The following is a 15495-nucleotide window of genomic DNA, read 5'->3' as shown; positions in this document are numbered from 1 at the left end:
TGATGCTCATTGACAATAGCTATGCTTTCCAGAAATGTGGCCTGTTTCAAGTACTGTGGGACAGTATTTTGCAAGATAATTTTGCCTGAGAGTGAGTTGTAACTTGTAAAGCTGAAAGGAGGGATGTGTGTGTGTGTGTGGTTGGGGTTGGGGTGGGGGGAAGATACACATTTTTGATAGTAGGCAACTTGATACAAAATAATTTTGTTTTTATATATTATCTTGGTAGGGTTAACACTGAGGCATTTAATTGCAATAAATTGGTGTCAAAGTTAGATAGTAAAGGAACTAAAAGTACCTATATAGACAACAACCTGTCACTTCCTTACAATGACAGCATAAAATAATTGTGATGAAGTGCAGCAGAAGTAAACTACTGCCATTTCCCTTCGACAATGTGCTGCTACAGCTGATGTTTTCCTGAAGACACTGTCTTACGCCCTCTGCTTCAAAAATATGGCACAAACCATCAAAATAGGTGGCAAAAATAAAATCTGCCTTTTAATTTCCCTCAATATTTTCCTAATTAGAACACATCAAAGGGCAGTAGGGAAGAAGACACAATCCTGCAGGATTTTACTTCCCTGTAAATTGTTGGATTTCATGTAAGTTTCTGAGTTTTAGCATTGAAAATGTGGCCTCTGGCATAAACTTTACCTTCTTTACAAATGACATAATGAAGACATCTGCTTCACTCTACCGCATTTTCTTCACACAACTTGCTGTCCAGGTCTTATAAATAGCAAACATAAAGCCATACATACAAGTGTTATTATACAAAGGATGAAGCTCAAGCGAAATTTGAAGGTTTATTTTTTTCCTTCCCAAATAGAAATCTAAAGGTTGCCCTTTTCAGGTAAAACCATGAAAACACCTTTTCAGGAAAAGAAGTGGAATAAGCAACCCTTGGCAGTAGTTAATATAAGCATATCTGGTTTTAATTCTTATGGTATTAATTAGGTCTATTCCTGTGTTCCTTTCCTAACACGCGGAGGAGTTCTGTACCCCCCTCTGTAATAAACATGCAGAAAGCCCATGTTGTACATGTGCACCCCTCCAGGGCGGCCATAAATGTACACACTGGCCACTCGAGCACCACTCTCACATGAAGTCTCTTTTTTCCTACATTATATGCTTCAGTAAATGAGAGTGAAGCTTGGTCTGGATGTGGGATTTAGTCTTAGCATTCTAATACACCGATAGATGTGGATATTATCATTAAAATGCCTTTACAAAATGAGAAGAGGAAGAGACAGAGAAAGAGAGAGAATGAATTATGGCTATAGCAAATGATTAAACTTCTTGGTTCTTTTAAGTTCTCAGTAGTTAGTCAGGTGAGCAGCCCTTGGCATCCACAGAGACCTGCATCTAGCTCCCCATAAAATATGGATTTCATTGCAGTAATGACAACACTTCTCAGCGCCACGTTGACCTCCCTAGCATCTCCCACCTCCTCCGGTAACTCTGGGCTGAAGCACACCTAACTACTCAAGAAGTAAACCCAGATCTGCTGCCATTGCTGCAGCACACTACACTTTCATCGTCCCCTTGAATTGATTTCTGGGATTCGCCCATGGGGTTGCCACCTTTACTGCATCCGACGCCTAAACCCAAGAGCACTAGGTCTGCCCTCCAGCTGGTCCGAGGTCGCCAATTTGTGCCGGACCAGACTTAGAAGAGAACGAGTAGGCTGCGGCTTTCATATGACTTTTCCCTGGACAGTGTGCTCCATTTTCGGAGCCCAGTGTTGGACTTTCCTTGCAACCTAAGCAATTCTGTCCTGTGTGAGCCGGCAGGCGTGTAAATTAACAGTTCTCTTTAGCTCTTTCTCTCGGCCAAACCATCTCTTTGGTTTAAGTTTTCCGTTCTGGGTGCATTCAAGAGTTCTCAAGCTACTCGATTTTCTACACGCCCCCCCCCAAAAAAAAAAAAAAAAAAAAAAAAAAAGCTAAGGGATGTAACTCAGTCACGGCAATGTACAGACCTCTAGAGATGCGGACAAGCGGAAAGGAATCCGGCCGCAAACGACTTCTCTGGTCCGGCGCGCACCGGCGCCCTAGGTAATTGACCAACCAACTTTGCAAATGCCGGGGCTCGGGAAGTGCAGCGGGAGGCAGAGGGTTCCTGCCTGCAGCCCTGGGACCGGTCCCACACCCAGGCCCGCGGGCTCCGTCTTACCCGAGGCAGAGGAGCAGCGCCCGGGCTTCCCAAGAAGCGGCAGCGGTAGCAGCGCCCCCTGCGCGCCCTCCCGGCCCGAGCTCGCCGGCTGAGCATCCCTCCTAAGTCCGGCGCGGAATCTATCGGGTGCAGAGAGCTCCGGCTCTGATTGGCTTCTATCCATACTCCCCACTGAGAGCAAAAAGGCATGCACACCCCACACCGCCGCCCACGGCGAACGAACCCACCTCTGCTTGCCTTCGTGTGCCCGGGAGCCCCCGCGACCCGCCCAGGCTGCCTGCGCCTCCGCCGCCGCTGCTGTGACCGCTGGCTCCGCGGTTCCTGCTGCCGTGACTGCAACTGCAGCTCTCGGGATAGGAAGGTTACGGGCTCGGGAGAGCTGGCTCTTGTGGGCACACACTGATTTGCAAGTGAATGAAGTGGGAGGGAGCAAAGAGAGGAGGACTTTGTTAAAGAGGCCCAGTGCCTGCCCCCGCCCGCCCCTTCCCCTTGACAGAATGACTCCCTGTGTTTGAAGTCCTGAGCGATTCGCTCCCTGGAACACTCCCTCAGCCCCCAGGCTTTTCCTGCCTTATTATTATTTTTTTTTTTTTCCGGAGGGTTAAGATATACTCAGAACTTGAGTGCCCGACTCCGTCTGTTCCTTCTTGCTACTATCAAAATGCACCTTGTGCTATTCTCAGCAACGCTCGGATGTTCTTTTTTTTTCTTCTTCTTCACAATTACAATTCCCAGGACACAGTAGCTCGTCGCGCTATCACTTTGCCAACATCGTGTTCCAGCACGCATGATAACATACGTATATAGCAAACAGACCCGTCCCCTTGAGATAACAATTACCGATGGATGGGTTTGCTTTACCACATAAACAGGCATTCTCCGGACGAGAGAAGACCTAGATTCATGTACGTCTGTCCTTGTCTTCTAAAAAGACGTGCTTTTCCGCACCCTCGTGATCTCTGTTACTGTTTCGGAGTCACTCCTGGATGTCGCTGCATGAAGCCATGCTTCCCAGGGCTTGCAGAAATACTCAGAACTCCAGTACTCCAGTCTTGCCAGTAATTTGGGGCTGGTTCCATCTTTCTAAATGAGTTAATGCAAGGATACAAAAGACGTGTAGAGCAGGGGTGTCTAGTGATAGTCAAGGTCAGTTTAACATTTTGAGATTTTTCAGGAAAGTTACTCAAGTAGGATAACTGCCAACATCGCTGTTTGAATAGCTATCTTAAAGTAGCAAAAAAGATAAATAAATGAAGTAATTTCTTATAGGAAGGAACTAAACTGCCAAAACCTTAAACATGTCAAAAGCATTCTTAAATGAGAGTAATGCTTCTCTACATGGGAGATGCAGACACAATGGAGCCAGGCACTGTTGGATTAGGTTAATGAAATCTAATTAACACAGTGATTGCAAACGGGGTCAGTAGCAGCCTAAACCTAGCATCAGCAACAAGTTCTCAGGGAGATTCCCACTGCATGGTTGCTCTCAAAAAATTCCAGGCCACTTGGTCTCTGAGTGGTTTGGCTCCACATTTCCTGGTTGGAGGTTAGTATCATTTCCAACTGAGCTTTTACTAGATCTTTTGTTTGCCCAATAGCATTTCAGGCATTTAAATAAAGTCCAAATCAAAGTCTTTCCACTAGGCAGTCAGTGTTTCAAAGAAGTGTTCATGGATGTGGTGTTAGCACAGCTGTTCCCCACATGGAAAACAGAAAGACTGAGTTTCTTTCTTGAAAAGACCTTCCTCTGATGAAGAATTACCACCAATTTTTTTTTTTTTTTTTAAAGAGGCTGAACATTTTCTCTTCATGTAGCTATTTCTACTTGTATGGAGAAAGAATAGAGAAGAAAGCTGTGCCTGATTTCATAGTATGTTTCTCAGATTATGATTTTCTTCTACATTTAATTTGAAATACTAACTCCTTATGTTAGCATAGTCCTTTACTGCTTGCAAAGGAATTTGATGGGCTATTTTATCTAATTTGTCTTTCAACAAGTGGTGTGAGCCCCGCCCCCCACCATTAGTACAGCCTTGGAAACCCTATACAGGGTTGCTGTGAGTCAGAACCGACTCCACAGCACACCACCATCACCACTGCCAGGACAAAGAAAGCAGATAGGAGAAGAGACAGCAGAGGTTAAGTAACATGTCTAGGGAAATATATCTAGTAAATAGAAGCAAAAATTGTGACTCCTAAAACTATATGTATACATACAGACAGACCCATATTGTATACATGCATACAGTCCCACACATTATACAAAAACTTCAAAGATTCGTGGAAAAATTCCATTATCTTTGAATTCCATTTTTCCCATGAACTTTTTGAAGTCCTTGTATTTTTAAAGTGTTGAAGAGCAAAGATGTCAGCTTGAGGACTAAGGTGTGCCTGACCCAAGCCATGGTATTTTCAATAACCTCATATGAATGTGAAAGCTGGACGGTGAATAAGGAAGACCATAAAATAGTTGATGCTTCTGAGTTATGATGTTGGAGGAGAATATTGAAAGTGCCCTGGGCTGCCAAAAGAACAAACAGATCTGTGCTGGAAGACGTGCAGTCAGAGCCAGGATGGCCAAACTTTGTCTCTCATACTTTGGACATATTGTCAGGAGGGACCAGTCGCCGGAGAAGGGTATCATGTCTGGTAAGGTAGAGGGTCAGAGGAAAAGAGACCCCCGGCGAGATGGATTGGCAAAATGGAAACATCAGTGGGCTCAAGCGTGGCAACAGTAGTGAGGCTGGCCCAGGACCAGGCAGTGTTTCGTTCTGTTGTGCATTGGGTTGCTATGAGTCAGCACCGACTCGATGGCACCTAACAACAACAATACATATGAAAAAAATATAAATGTATGCACACAGAATATAAAAAGTATATAATATATAAACAATTAATAAATGCTTGCACACACAGCATAAAATCATGCCAATAAAAAGAAATCATGTTTAAGACTACTTTTTGCAGAAATATATGCTATGTCTAATTGCATGCAATATACTATTCTTGCAATCGCATTAAGCCACATATCAGAGGTAGTTAGCTTAAGTACTTTTTATTAAGACTGGATAAGCAATCCCTTGTCTTCTGAACAGTGCAGGTGACAGCCTTGAGTCACATAAAGGATAGCACTTTTATGCGGGAGTCTCTGGAAGATGCAAAAGGCTAATGCATTGGCTGCTAGCTGAAAGGTTGGAGGTTTGAATCTCTCCAGAGGTGCCTTATGAAAAAGGGCTGCTGAAATGATCAGCCGTTTAAAATTCTATCAAGCTAACAACAAACACACAAATAACTCAATTATAAAATGCACAAAGGAACTGACATTTGGCTAAAAAGGACACTCAGATGGCTGCCAACCACATGAAAAGGTGTTCCGTATCCTAAGCCATCAGAGAGAGCCTTTAAAACCATTATTAAATACGATTTTACTTACTAAGATGACTAAAATAAAGAAAGGAAAGAAGAAAGAAAGAAAAATGGAAGGAAGAAAGAAAATTAATGTTGGCAAGAATGTGGGGAATTGGAACCCTTAGTCATTGCTGGTAAAATTGCAAAATGGCAGTTGTTCCTCAAAAAACTAAAAATTAGAATTACCGTATGACCTGAAATCCCACTCCTAGCATATGAAAGGGCTTCTGAAAGTTTGTAGAAAAATAGAATTGAAAGATAATGTAATTTTTCTACAAACTTTTAGAAGCCTTTTTGTATATCCAAGGAGCTCTGGCAGTGTAGTGCTTATGAGTCAGGTGCTAACCTCAAGATCAGCAGTTCGAAACTACCAGTGGTTCCGTGGGAGAAAGATGAGGCTTTCTGCTCCCATGAAGATTAATAGCCTTAGAAACCCTATGCAGAGTCTCTGTGTGTCGGAACCAACTCCACAGCACATATCCACCACTACCACCTTGTAGGTCCAAAAGATTTGAAAGAAGAAACTGAAATAGGGACTTGTACATTATTATTCACAGTAGCCAAGAGGTAGAAGCAACCTAAATGCTCCTCAAGAGATGATTGGTAAACAAAATGTGATACATATATACAATGGAATACTACTCAGCCAGTAGGAGAAATGAAGACTTGATAAATGCTTGATAAATGTGAATGAAGCTGGAAGACATTATAAATGAAGCTGGAAAACATTATATTAATCACAAAAGGACAAATTCTGCATTATCTCACTTATATAAAAAGACAAGAAAAGGTAAATGTATACATAACAAAGTTTGTCAGTGGTTGTCATGGGTGGGAAGGTGGGGGAGAAGAGGGGATTAGCAATGGTGGAAATATTACTTAGATTAAGGATAGGGTTACACAGTTGATTTTTATATTTGCTTTTAATGAATTTGTTGTTGTTAAGGAGCTCTGGTAGTGTAGTGGTTACGAATCAGGCTGCGAACCGCCAGGTCAGCAATTCGAAACTACCAGCTGCTCCACGGGAGAAAGATGAGGTGTTCTGCTCCCGTAAAGATGTACAGGGTCGGAAACCCTGTGCAGGGTCGCTATGAGTCGGAACCGACTCCACGGCACATAACAACAACAACAACAACAACAAGTACGTTGGAGTTAGTTTTGATTCATAGCGACCCTATAACAGGGTTTCCGAGCCTATAAATCTTTACGGGAGCAGAACGCCTCATCTTTCTCCCATGGAACTTCTGGTAGTTTCCAACTGCTGACCTTCAGGTTAGCAGCCAGGTTTGTAACCACTATGCTACCAGAGCTCTTTAATGAATTACACACTTGTAACAAGTTGAATTGGCAAAAGTTGTGTAATATATTTACAATAACAAAGGAGTAGCTGCTGAGATTATGTAAAACCAAAAGCCTCATGAGATTTGGTTACTTGGTTTGGAGGGTTAGGGTCATAATTTCATGAAACATCCCAGCTAACAGAGCTAATAACATGCTTAGTGCTTCTGTTTTACCTTCTAGTTTGTTGAGTAGTGTCTCGGGTCTTAAAAGTTTGCAAGGATCCATCCACAGCCCTAGAACTATGTTTCTTTATTGATGCAAATGAAGAAGAAGGAACGTGGAGAATAGAGAGAGGATATGGAAAATGTTGGTAATTCCCTCCACAAACAACGGCTTCCTTTGCCATGAGACCAGACCCAGTGGATTGTCCCTAGCTACCATTTGTGAACATTGAAATCAAAGAGTTTTTAGAAGAATCCTGATCAAAAGGGGGGAAATGCAGAATATTTTCAGGGACTCTCGACTCCCTGGAGCCACAAAGACTGAATGAACTCCTAAAATGATTGCCTGGAGATAATCTTTAAACCTTAAATAGAAAACAGCAACCCTGAAATAGGTAGGTTAGTTTAACTATTTAAAACTACTTGTCTTTAAAAGCATTATGCTCTTTTAAGATCTATTTATATGGCATGGAATTGAGAATAGCAACCTGAAAGATTAGATAGGAACCTTAAGTCAGGGCAGTGAATTTATGTTAATGGGGAAGAACAACTCAGAAAAAGAGCTTGAGAATGGCTGTTCAACCCAAAGAATGCAATCAATGTTACGGAACTGTACATGTAGAAGCTAGTGACTTGGTGCATGCTTTGCTGTTATATTCTCAAAAACAAGAACAGGACAAAGCACTATGGAGCACAATTGTGCTCTGACACACATGGGGTTGCCATGTGTCAGAAATGACTTGAGACAACTGGTAGTAGAATGGATTTTATGTCTTTTTTGTGAATTTCTAGTAGCATTTGGAGTCCTGGTGCGGTGTGTCGGATAAAGCACTGCCACAAGGTTGGTTTGATCCCATACAGGGTCACTATGGGTCAGAACCTACTCGGTGGCACTTAACAACAACAACAGGTAGCATTTGCTGCAATAATGATTTATTGTGAATTACACAATTGATATAAATATCCAGAATTCTTTTATTTTCATTTCAGAGATTAAGTACTGAGGGTCACTAATCTTGAATGGTTAGCTTATGTCACATAAGTCTTGTTTCCAGTTCATTCTTTGGCACACAACAACATATTGGGGGAGTTAGGGCTTTTGACTGGCAAACAGTTTAACAAATAAGTTGGATATTGGTTATCATGGTATGAGATTTCCTCATGACACACAAGTGTGTAAATTCTACAGGCCTCTGAAAAGGCCTGGCTGCAAGCAGCCAGACACCACTAGCATGCTGCCTTTAACGCTAATTTCTTCTCACTGTCCTTCTGTTTTGTTTCTCTTCACATTGGCTTTCTCTGTCTTTCTACCATCTGGGAGAGGAGCACCCGACCACAGTTCTAGAACTTGCCTGTTGGAAAAAGAGTGTGTTTCTCTTTTGGTTCCATTTCCATGTTCTAGGGAAAGCAGTTCTGATTGGCCCTAGTTCATTCAGACGCTCCCCTCACTGGACCAATCACCTGGGGCTGAGGCTGTAAAGGAAGGACTTCGTGGGATCATAGTGGCTTCCCCAGAAGCAAATGAGGATGATCAGTTAGGGAGTGCCCTTGTGAACTGGTTAAACATTCCAAAGGTGGTCCATTCTACATATTCTCTTGTTGTGTTCAGTCATTTGATATGGCTGAAACATCACATCCATTTTTAGGCAATTTCTTGAGTTTATGTTCCAGTCAAAATTACTCATAAAGAAACCCTGAACCAAACCTATTGTCATCATGTGGATTTTGACTCATCAATTACTTGTACTTCTCTCTTTATGAAGCCGACAAAGTTTACACTTTAAAAACAAAACAGAACCAAATAATCCCACAAAAACAAAACTTCTTCATAGACCATTACTAGAAATATTAATTTTGATGAGAGATTTTTTGGCTTCCACTAAATCTCTCTTCAAACAATTAAGTGCCTATCTTAGGATGGTGATGCATATAAATAAATAAGTAATTATAAGTTTCCTGACTCTCTTTTAAATAATATACATTTGCATGCAATTATTATCTGATAAAAAGAGTTATATGATCATCAACAATCATTCTTGATTAGAAGACAAGAGTTTAGTTTTAAGACCATGTGCTTAAATAAAAATCTTGGCGTTGGGTGGGTGTGGGAGGAGGTCGATTCCATTAATCCAAATCTTCCATCTAAAATTGACCCACACTGTGTTGCCAGTGAAAAACATTCACATATGACAGTACTATAACGGAATCAAAGAGCCCTGGTGGTGTGGTGGCTAAATGCTCAATTGCTAACCAGTATATCAGTTGTTTGAACCTATCAGTCACTCTGTAGGACAAAGATGTGACAATCTGCTTCCATAAAGATTGGCAGCTATGGAAATCCAATGGGGCAGTTCTGCTGTCTTCTGTTACTAAGTACCTTCAAGTCGTTTCAGACTCACAGCGACCCTGAGGGTGTCTTTGTATTGGCTGATGGATTTGAACCACTGACCTTGGGGTTTGCAGTCCAGTGCTTATCCACAGCACCACACTACTGTGATAGTAGTATCACACTACTGAGATAGTAGTGGTTGTGCACCATTGAAATGGTTCAGACTCATAGTGACCCTCCCTGTATAGGGTTCTGAGGCTGTGAATCTTTATGAGAACAGAAAGCCTCATCTTTCTCCCATGGGACAACTGATAGATTTGAACTACTATACTAACCTTGCAGTTAGCAGCCCAGCTCATAGTCGACTATGCTACCAACTCTCCTTCTACTCTATCCTAGACAACTGTTATGAGTCAAAACTGACTTGACGGCTTTTTTGTTGTTGTTAGGTGCCATCAAGTCAGTACCAACTCATAGCAACCCTATGCACAACAGAACAAACCACTGCCCATTTCTGGTCCAACCTCACAATTGTTGCTATGTTTGAGCCCATTGATGCTGCTACTGAGCCAATCTATCTTATCAGGAGTCTTCCTCTTTTTCTCTGACCCTCCACTTTACCAAACATAATATCCTTCTCCAGTGACTGGTTCCTCCTGACAATATGTCTGAAGTATGAAAGATGAAGTCTGGCCATCCTGGCTTCCAAGGAGCACTCTGGCTGTACTTCTTCCAACACAAATCTATTTGTTCTTTTGGCAGCCCATGGTACTTTCAATATTCTCCTACCACACCATAACTCAAATGCATCAATTCTTCTAGGGTCTTCCTTATTCACTGACTGGACAGCAGTGGATTTAATATTAATTGTTGGTCAAGTGAAGAGATTTCATCAAAGAATGAATGCCTATCTCCTACCTCTGTCCTGTTGCGTGTCCCCAAGAATGTCAACGACTAGACACACACACACACACATTCCATGTTTAAGGGGGAAAATGCTTTAACTACTCTGGGTACTATTGAACTGAAACAAAGGAGACAGGAAACCTCAATGGAATTCTCCTTTTGTGAAAGCCGTAGACATCTCAATATAAGCTATAATAAATTCACACCAACTTCCTGTGCTTATCCAGGTCTTCTAATCCTGGGAAATTTTCCAATACTGTATTTAAAGTGGGTTGGTTCCCAGGATACATTAAGACATTTCCCTCTTGATCATTATATTTGACTCATCACTATAGATAGACTGCAATGGCCAGGAGATTTCCAAATGAGATATATGCATAGCAGCAGAATCTTATTGACCTACCCAGGGCATCTTAGGACTCTGGGCATTTCAGGGTAGGTAGAGTGGACTTTAATTTTTCTGGATTCCTTTTATATTTTATTCACTGTCTTATGCTAGAATATAAATTTGTTATGATCAAATAGCTAATTTATATTCTAGCATAAGGCAGTGAATAGGAGTCCTGGTGTGGTATTATAGGTTAAGTACCTATAAGGTCAGCAATTCAAACCCACCCGCTGCTCCTCAATAATCCTATATAGGCCTGCTATGCATTGGGATGCACTGAAGGGCGCTTAACACCAGAGTGATAGGATAGATACCAATAAAACTTGGTAGACTGAGAAGCGAAATTCTGATTTGGCAATGTAGAGTATATCCTGTTTAGAAGAATCAGGATCATTATAGTGTCCTGAAGTCCTGGAATGGTGCTGTATGATAAGCACTGGACTGCTAACTGCAAGGTTGTTTGTTGGTTCAAACTCATCAACTCTCCTTGGAAATCCCATACAGGGTTGCTGAGTCAGCACTGATTTGCCAGTACTTACCCCCACCATAGTCAATAGCAACAAATACCTGATATGGACTAGACAAAGCAGAAAAGCCTGTGCTTTCATTCAGAGGAAAAATAGTCCTGAAGCCACCAACACTTTTCATCTTGGACAGCACTTGTTGTTGTTATGTGCCATCAAGTCCGCTCTGTCTCACAGTGACCCTATGCACAACAGAGCAAAATTCTGCCCTGTCCTCACAATCATTGCTACACTGCAGCCCGTTGCTACTGCCACTTTGCCAAGGCTTCTTGTTGGGACTCTTCCTCTTGTTTGCTGATCCTCCACTTTACCAAACATGATATCCTTCTTCAGGGGCTGGTTGCTCCTGATAATATGTCCAAAGTATGAGAGACAGTATCATTATTCTGTCTTCTAAGAAGCATTCTGGCTGTACTGTTTCCAATACAGGTTTGTTCTTCTGGTGTTTCATGGTACTTTTATTATTCTTCTCCAACACTATCATACAAATGCATCAATTTTTCTGTAGTCTTCAAAGGCAAGAAGGCTCAAACTCAAAGGACCAAGGTCACAGATCACCAATTAGGGCTGTTTCACTTTGTTAACTTCTCAGAGAACTCATTACTCCAAAATGTGATGGTGGTGGACCAAGAGAAAGTTTTGATGATACTGGAATTGGATTTGTGGGTTTCCCATCCATGGGAGTCAATGATACTTGATAATCTGGTGAGGTTATGTTCCGAGGTGGCAGCCTATGAGTTCACTGCTCAGACTTCTGTGCCTGGTGTCATCATCTACAATGCTGCCAAGTTCCAGCTTCTGGACCTCCTAAGTATCTCCAAGGATGCCAAGGAAGGCATAGGTAGAGGCTGCCATGTCATTGTAGTGGCCCCAGCTTATAACTTGACATGATTGTTTGAGATGTCCTGAAACCCTTGGAACATAAAAAGACAACTGAAAATGAACTGGAAGTCTTTGGCATTTGCTTGAGCAGCAACCACCGCCCCCCCCAACATTGGCTTTAAGAAGAAGGACAAGGGAGGCATTCATCTCATAGTCATTTGACCTCAGAGTGAGCTGGATGCTGAAGCCATGAAGAACATTTTGGCTGCTATTCATGATTACAAAATGCATAATGCCGGTGTGACTCTGTCAGCAACTTTCCAGTTCCTGTCCTCATTGACTTGGTGGTAGGAAACCAAGTTTCAATCCCCTGTATCTATATGTTAAATCAGATGGATCAAATCTCCATTGAGGAACTGGATAGCATCTATAAGGTGCCTCACTGGGTACCCCTTTCTGTTCACCACCGCTGGAATTTTGATGACTCCTGGTGTCATGCTATAGAATCAGCACTGGACTATGAATCACAAGGTCAGTAGTTCAAGCTCACTAGCTGCTCCTCAGAAACCCTATTACAGGGTGGCTATGAGTGTGAACCAACTCAATGACACTTAACAGCAATTTGGAAAATATCTGGGACTATGTGAAACTAAGTAGCTCTGGTAGCATAGTGGTGACGAATCGGGCTGCGAACCTCAGGGTCAGCAGTTCGAAACTACCAGCTGTTCTGCAGAAGAAAGATGAGGCTTTCTGCTCCCATAAAGATTTACAGCCTTGGAAACCCTATACAGGGTCACTATGAGTCGGAACCAACTCTATGGCACATAACAACAACAACAACAACAACATCTGAAACTAGTGATCATTTACACCAGACTCAAAGGCCATTTCTCATACTACGCATTTCCAGTTGTGCTGCTCGACTCCATGGCAACGGTAATGGATTTCTGCATGAAGATTCACAAAATTCTTATGAAAGGATTTAAATACACTCTAGTCTGCAATCTTTCTGTGAAACATAGTCTTCAGAAAGTGGGTAAAGACCACACGTTGAAGAATCAGGGTGTCATTTAGGTTGTGAAGAAGTCAAAGTTTCCCATTTTCCCTTGCTGGTCCAGCACAGTAGCTGCATTCCCCATGGCCAAGCACCCAGCTTGTCCAAACCTCTCTTTGTCTCTGGTAGTCATGGGATCAGGATTCAGGGGAGGGATATGGAAGCACCCAAACTGGACCTTCACTTTCTATCGTGGTCTCATCTTGTATTTTGAACTATATAAAGAAGCTCTGGTAGCGTAGTGGTTACGGATCGGGCTGTGAACTGCAAGGTCAACAGTTCGAAACTACCAGCTGTTCTGCTGGAGAAAGATGAGGCTTTCTGCTCCCGTAAAGATTTATAGCCTTGGAAACCCTGTACAGGGTCGCTATGAATCGGAGCTGACTCCACGGCACATAACAACAACAACAACAAAGGATCTGGTCAGAGAGCAAAAAAAGCAAGACAAGGAGGAAGGAAGAAATGTGGTAAGATTACCGCCTGTTGAAGAAAACATGCAAAACCCAGAAAAATGAGGCAGTCCCATTGAGTTCTGGGCCTCAAAGATTTCCCTGTATTTCCCCTAAGACTGATTTATTTGTTTCTCTGGCAGTCCACAGTATCCAACATTCATAGCCAACACCACCTTTTATTAGGAAATAAATATAATAACAACACTTGTTGAATACTTATATGCCAGGCTCATTATTATGTATTTGCTTCTATGAGTGGGCCTCAGAAAGTTCATGAAAAAAATGGAATTCAAAGATAATGGATTTTTTCCATGAGCTTCTTTTAATTCTCTGAACAACTCTTTGAAATACTTTGATCATGACCCTTTTATAGATGAGGCAGTGGAGAGTTAGAGTTTCAGTACCATGCTGACTCACTTTGCTGACTGGAAGCTGAGTGGGTCTTTGAACCCAAGCACTTACATGTGGGAGAGACACATGCTCTTACTCACCAACTGTGTCCCTTGCTAACAGCCTATTTTATATAGCACTTTCCTGTTAATAAAATGCATTCTGTTCATTACAGCGTTGTGTCTTTACCACAGTTCTCTAGCAGAGGCTGTGTAAACTATTGGAGTTTGTGTCTTCAGGTGGGGCCGGCTCTGTTCGCAGGAATTAAGAATCCTACAAGGATCTTCAGCCCAGTGTTGGACAGAATATATTCTAATTTTGCCTTTTACAACTAGAATCTGGGGATGGGATAAAAATGACTGCTTCTTGAGCTCTTGGTTTTGAGAAGCGTATAATTATAGAATAGTTGTTCTCACTTAAAAACAAGGCCCAAGAAAACTTGGAACTTCAAACTTTTAAACACCAACAATAATCACATCATTTTGTGCCTATTCTGTGTCAGAAACCATCAAGAAAATCAATGAGGGCTATGGAGACCGAAATTGTCCCACAGTATTTTCTTGGCTGCAGTCTTTACAGGGAGTGCAGTATCTCTGTAGGATAAGTACTGAACTGCAAGCCACAAGGTCAGAAGTACAAGTTCACCAGTCTCTCTGTGGGAGAAAGATGATGCTTTGTCTCCTGCAAAGATTTCCAGACTTAGAAAACTCTATTCTGGGGGGTTATGGGTCACTATGAATCTGAACAGATTTGACAGCACTTACCAACAGCAACAAACTTTACAGAAGGAGATTGCCAATCCCTTTCTTTCGTGGCATTGCTGGATGGGTCCAAACCAATAACCTGTGGGTTAATATCCAAGAGCAAACCATTTGCGCCACTGAGGGGCATAATCGCACCATTTGCTGAATGCATACTATGTGTTGTGAACCATAGTCATTGCTTCTTTGTTACCTTGTTTGATTCCCAGGACACTTCTCCAAAGTTCTTTCATTTTACATATGAGCAATATGTACCTCAGAGAGATTAAATAACTTGCCCAAAACCACATAGTCATCAAGAGGATAGAGGTGAATCCCAATCTTGAATATGACTTGAACTCAATATACTTAATGAGGATCAGTGTATCATATTTCTTTGAAATGGATATGGTGAGACATTTTTGACTCTTAAAAGACATAAATATGGCCCAAGTTGCAGTTGGCATGTAGAAAAGCCTGAGACATTCTGTGGAAGTTGGCTAGTGTATGCAATAGAGGAGGGGGACGAGGTTTCTGCTAGTCTGCTGCTTGTTTGGCTGGAATATAATCATATTTTAGTAAAGATTAAGGACACAGCTAGAGTCCATTGGTGGAGCAAATGGTCACTGTTTTCAGCTACTTGCCTTCTGCTTTGGATTCGAGTCTACTTTGAGGTGCCTTAGTACAAAGATCTGGTGATCTACTTCCAAAAATTCAGCCATTGAAAACCATATTAGGGAGCACAGTTCTATGAGTCAGAATCAACATGAGGGCAACTAGTTAAGGAGAAAGTTATTGTATG

General features: G+C 42.0%; 1 protein-coding gene and 1 pseudogene across 1 annotated transcript in view; one reads left to right on the top strand and one right to left on the bottom strand.

Moving 5' to 3' along the window:
• The window catches only part of CDH6 (cadherin 6, type 2, K-cadherin (fetal kidney)), a 245284-nt gene extending 242685 nt beyond the window's left edge, over window positions 1–2599 (bottom strand). Inside the window, exon 1 of the mRNA XM_006873498.1 lies at window positions 2406–2599. The gene's annotated coding sequence lies outside the window, so the exon portion shown is untranslated. The remainder of the gene's footprint in view (window positions 1–2405) is intronic.
• On the top strand, window positions 2366–13353 carry LOC102828231 (annotated as a pseudogene).
• The last annotated feature ends 2142 nt before the right edge of the window (window positions 13354–15495 follow it).

This window comes from Chrysochloris asiatica, unplaced genomic scaffold, assembly GCF_000296735.1.
Source record: "Chrysochloris asiatica unplaced genomic scaffold, ChrAsi1.0 scaffold00243, whole genome shotgun sequence".
Classification (NCBI taxonomy): Eukaryota; Metazoa; Chordata; class Mammalia; order Afrosoricida; family Chrysochloridae; genus Chrysochloris; species Chrysochloris asiatica.
This window is presented reverse-complemented; position numbering and strand designations above follow the sequence as displayed.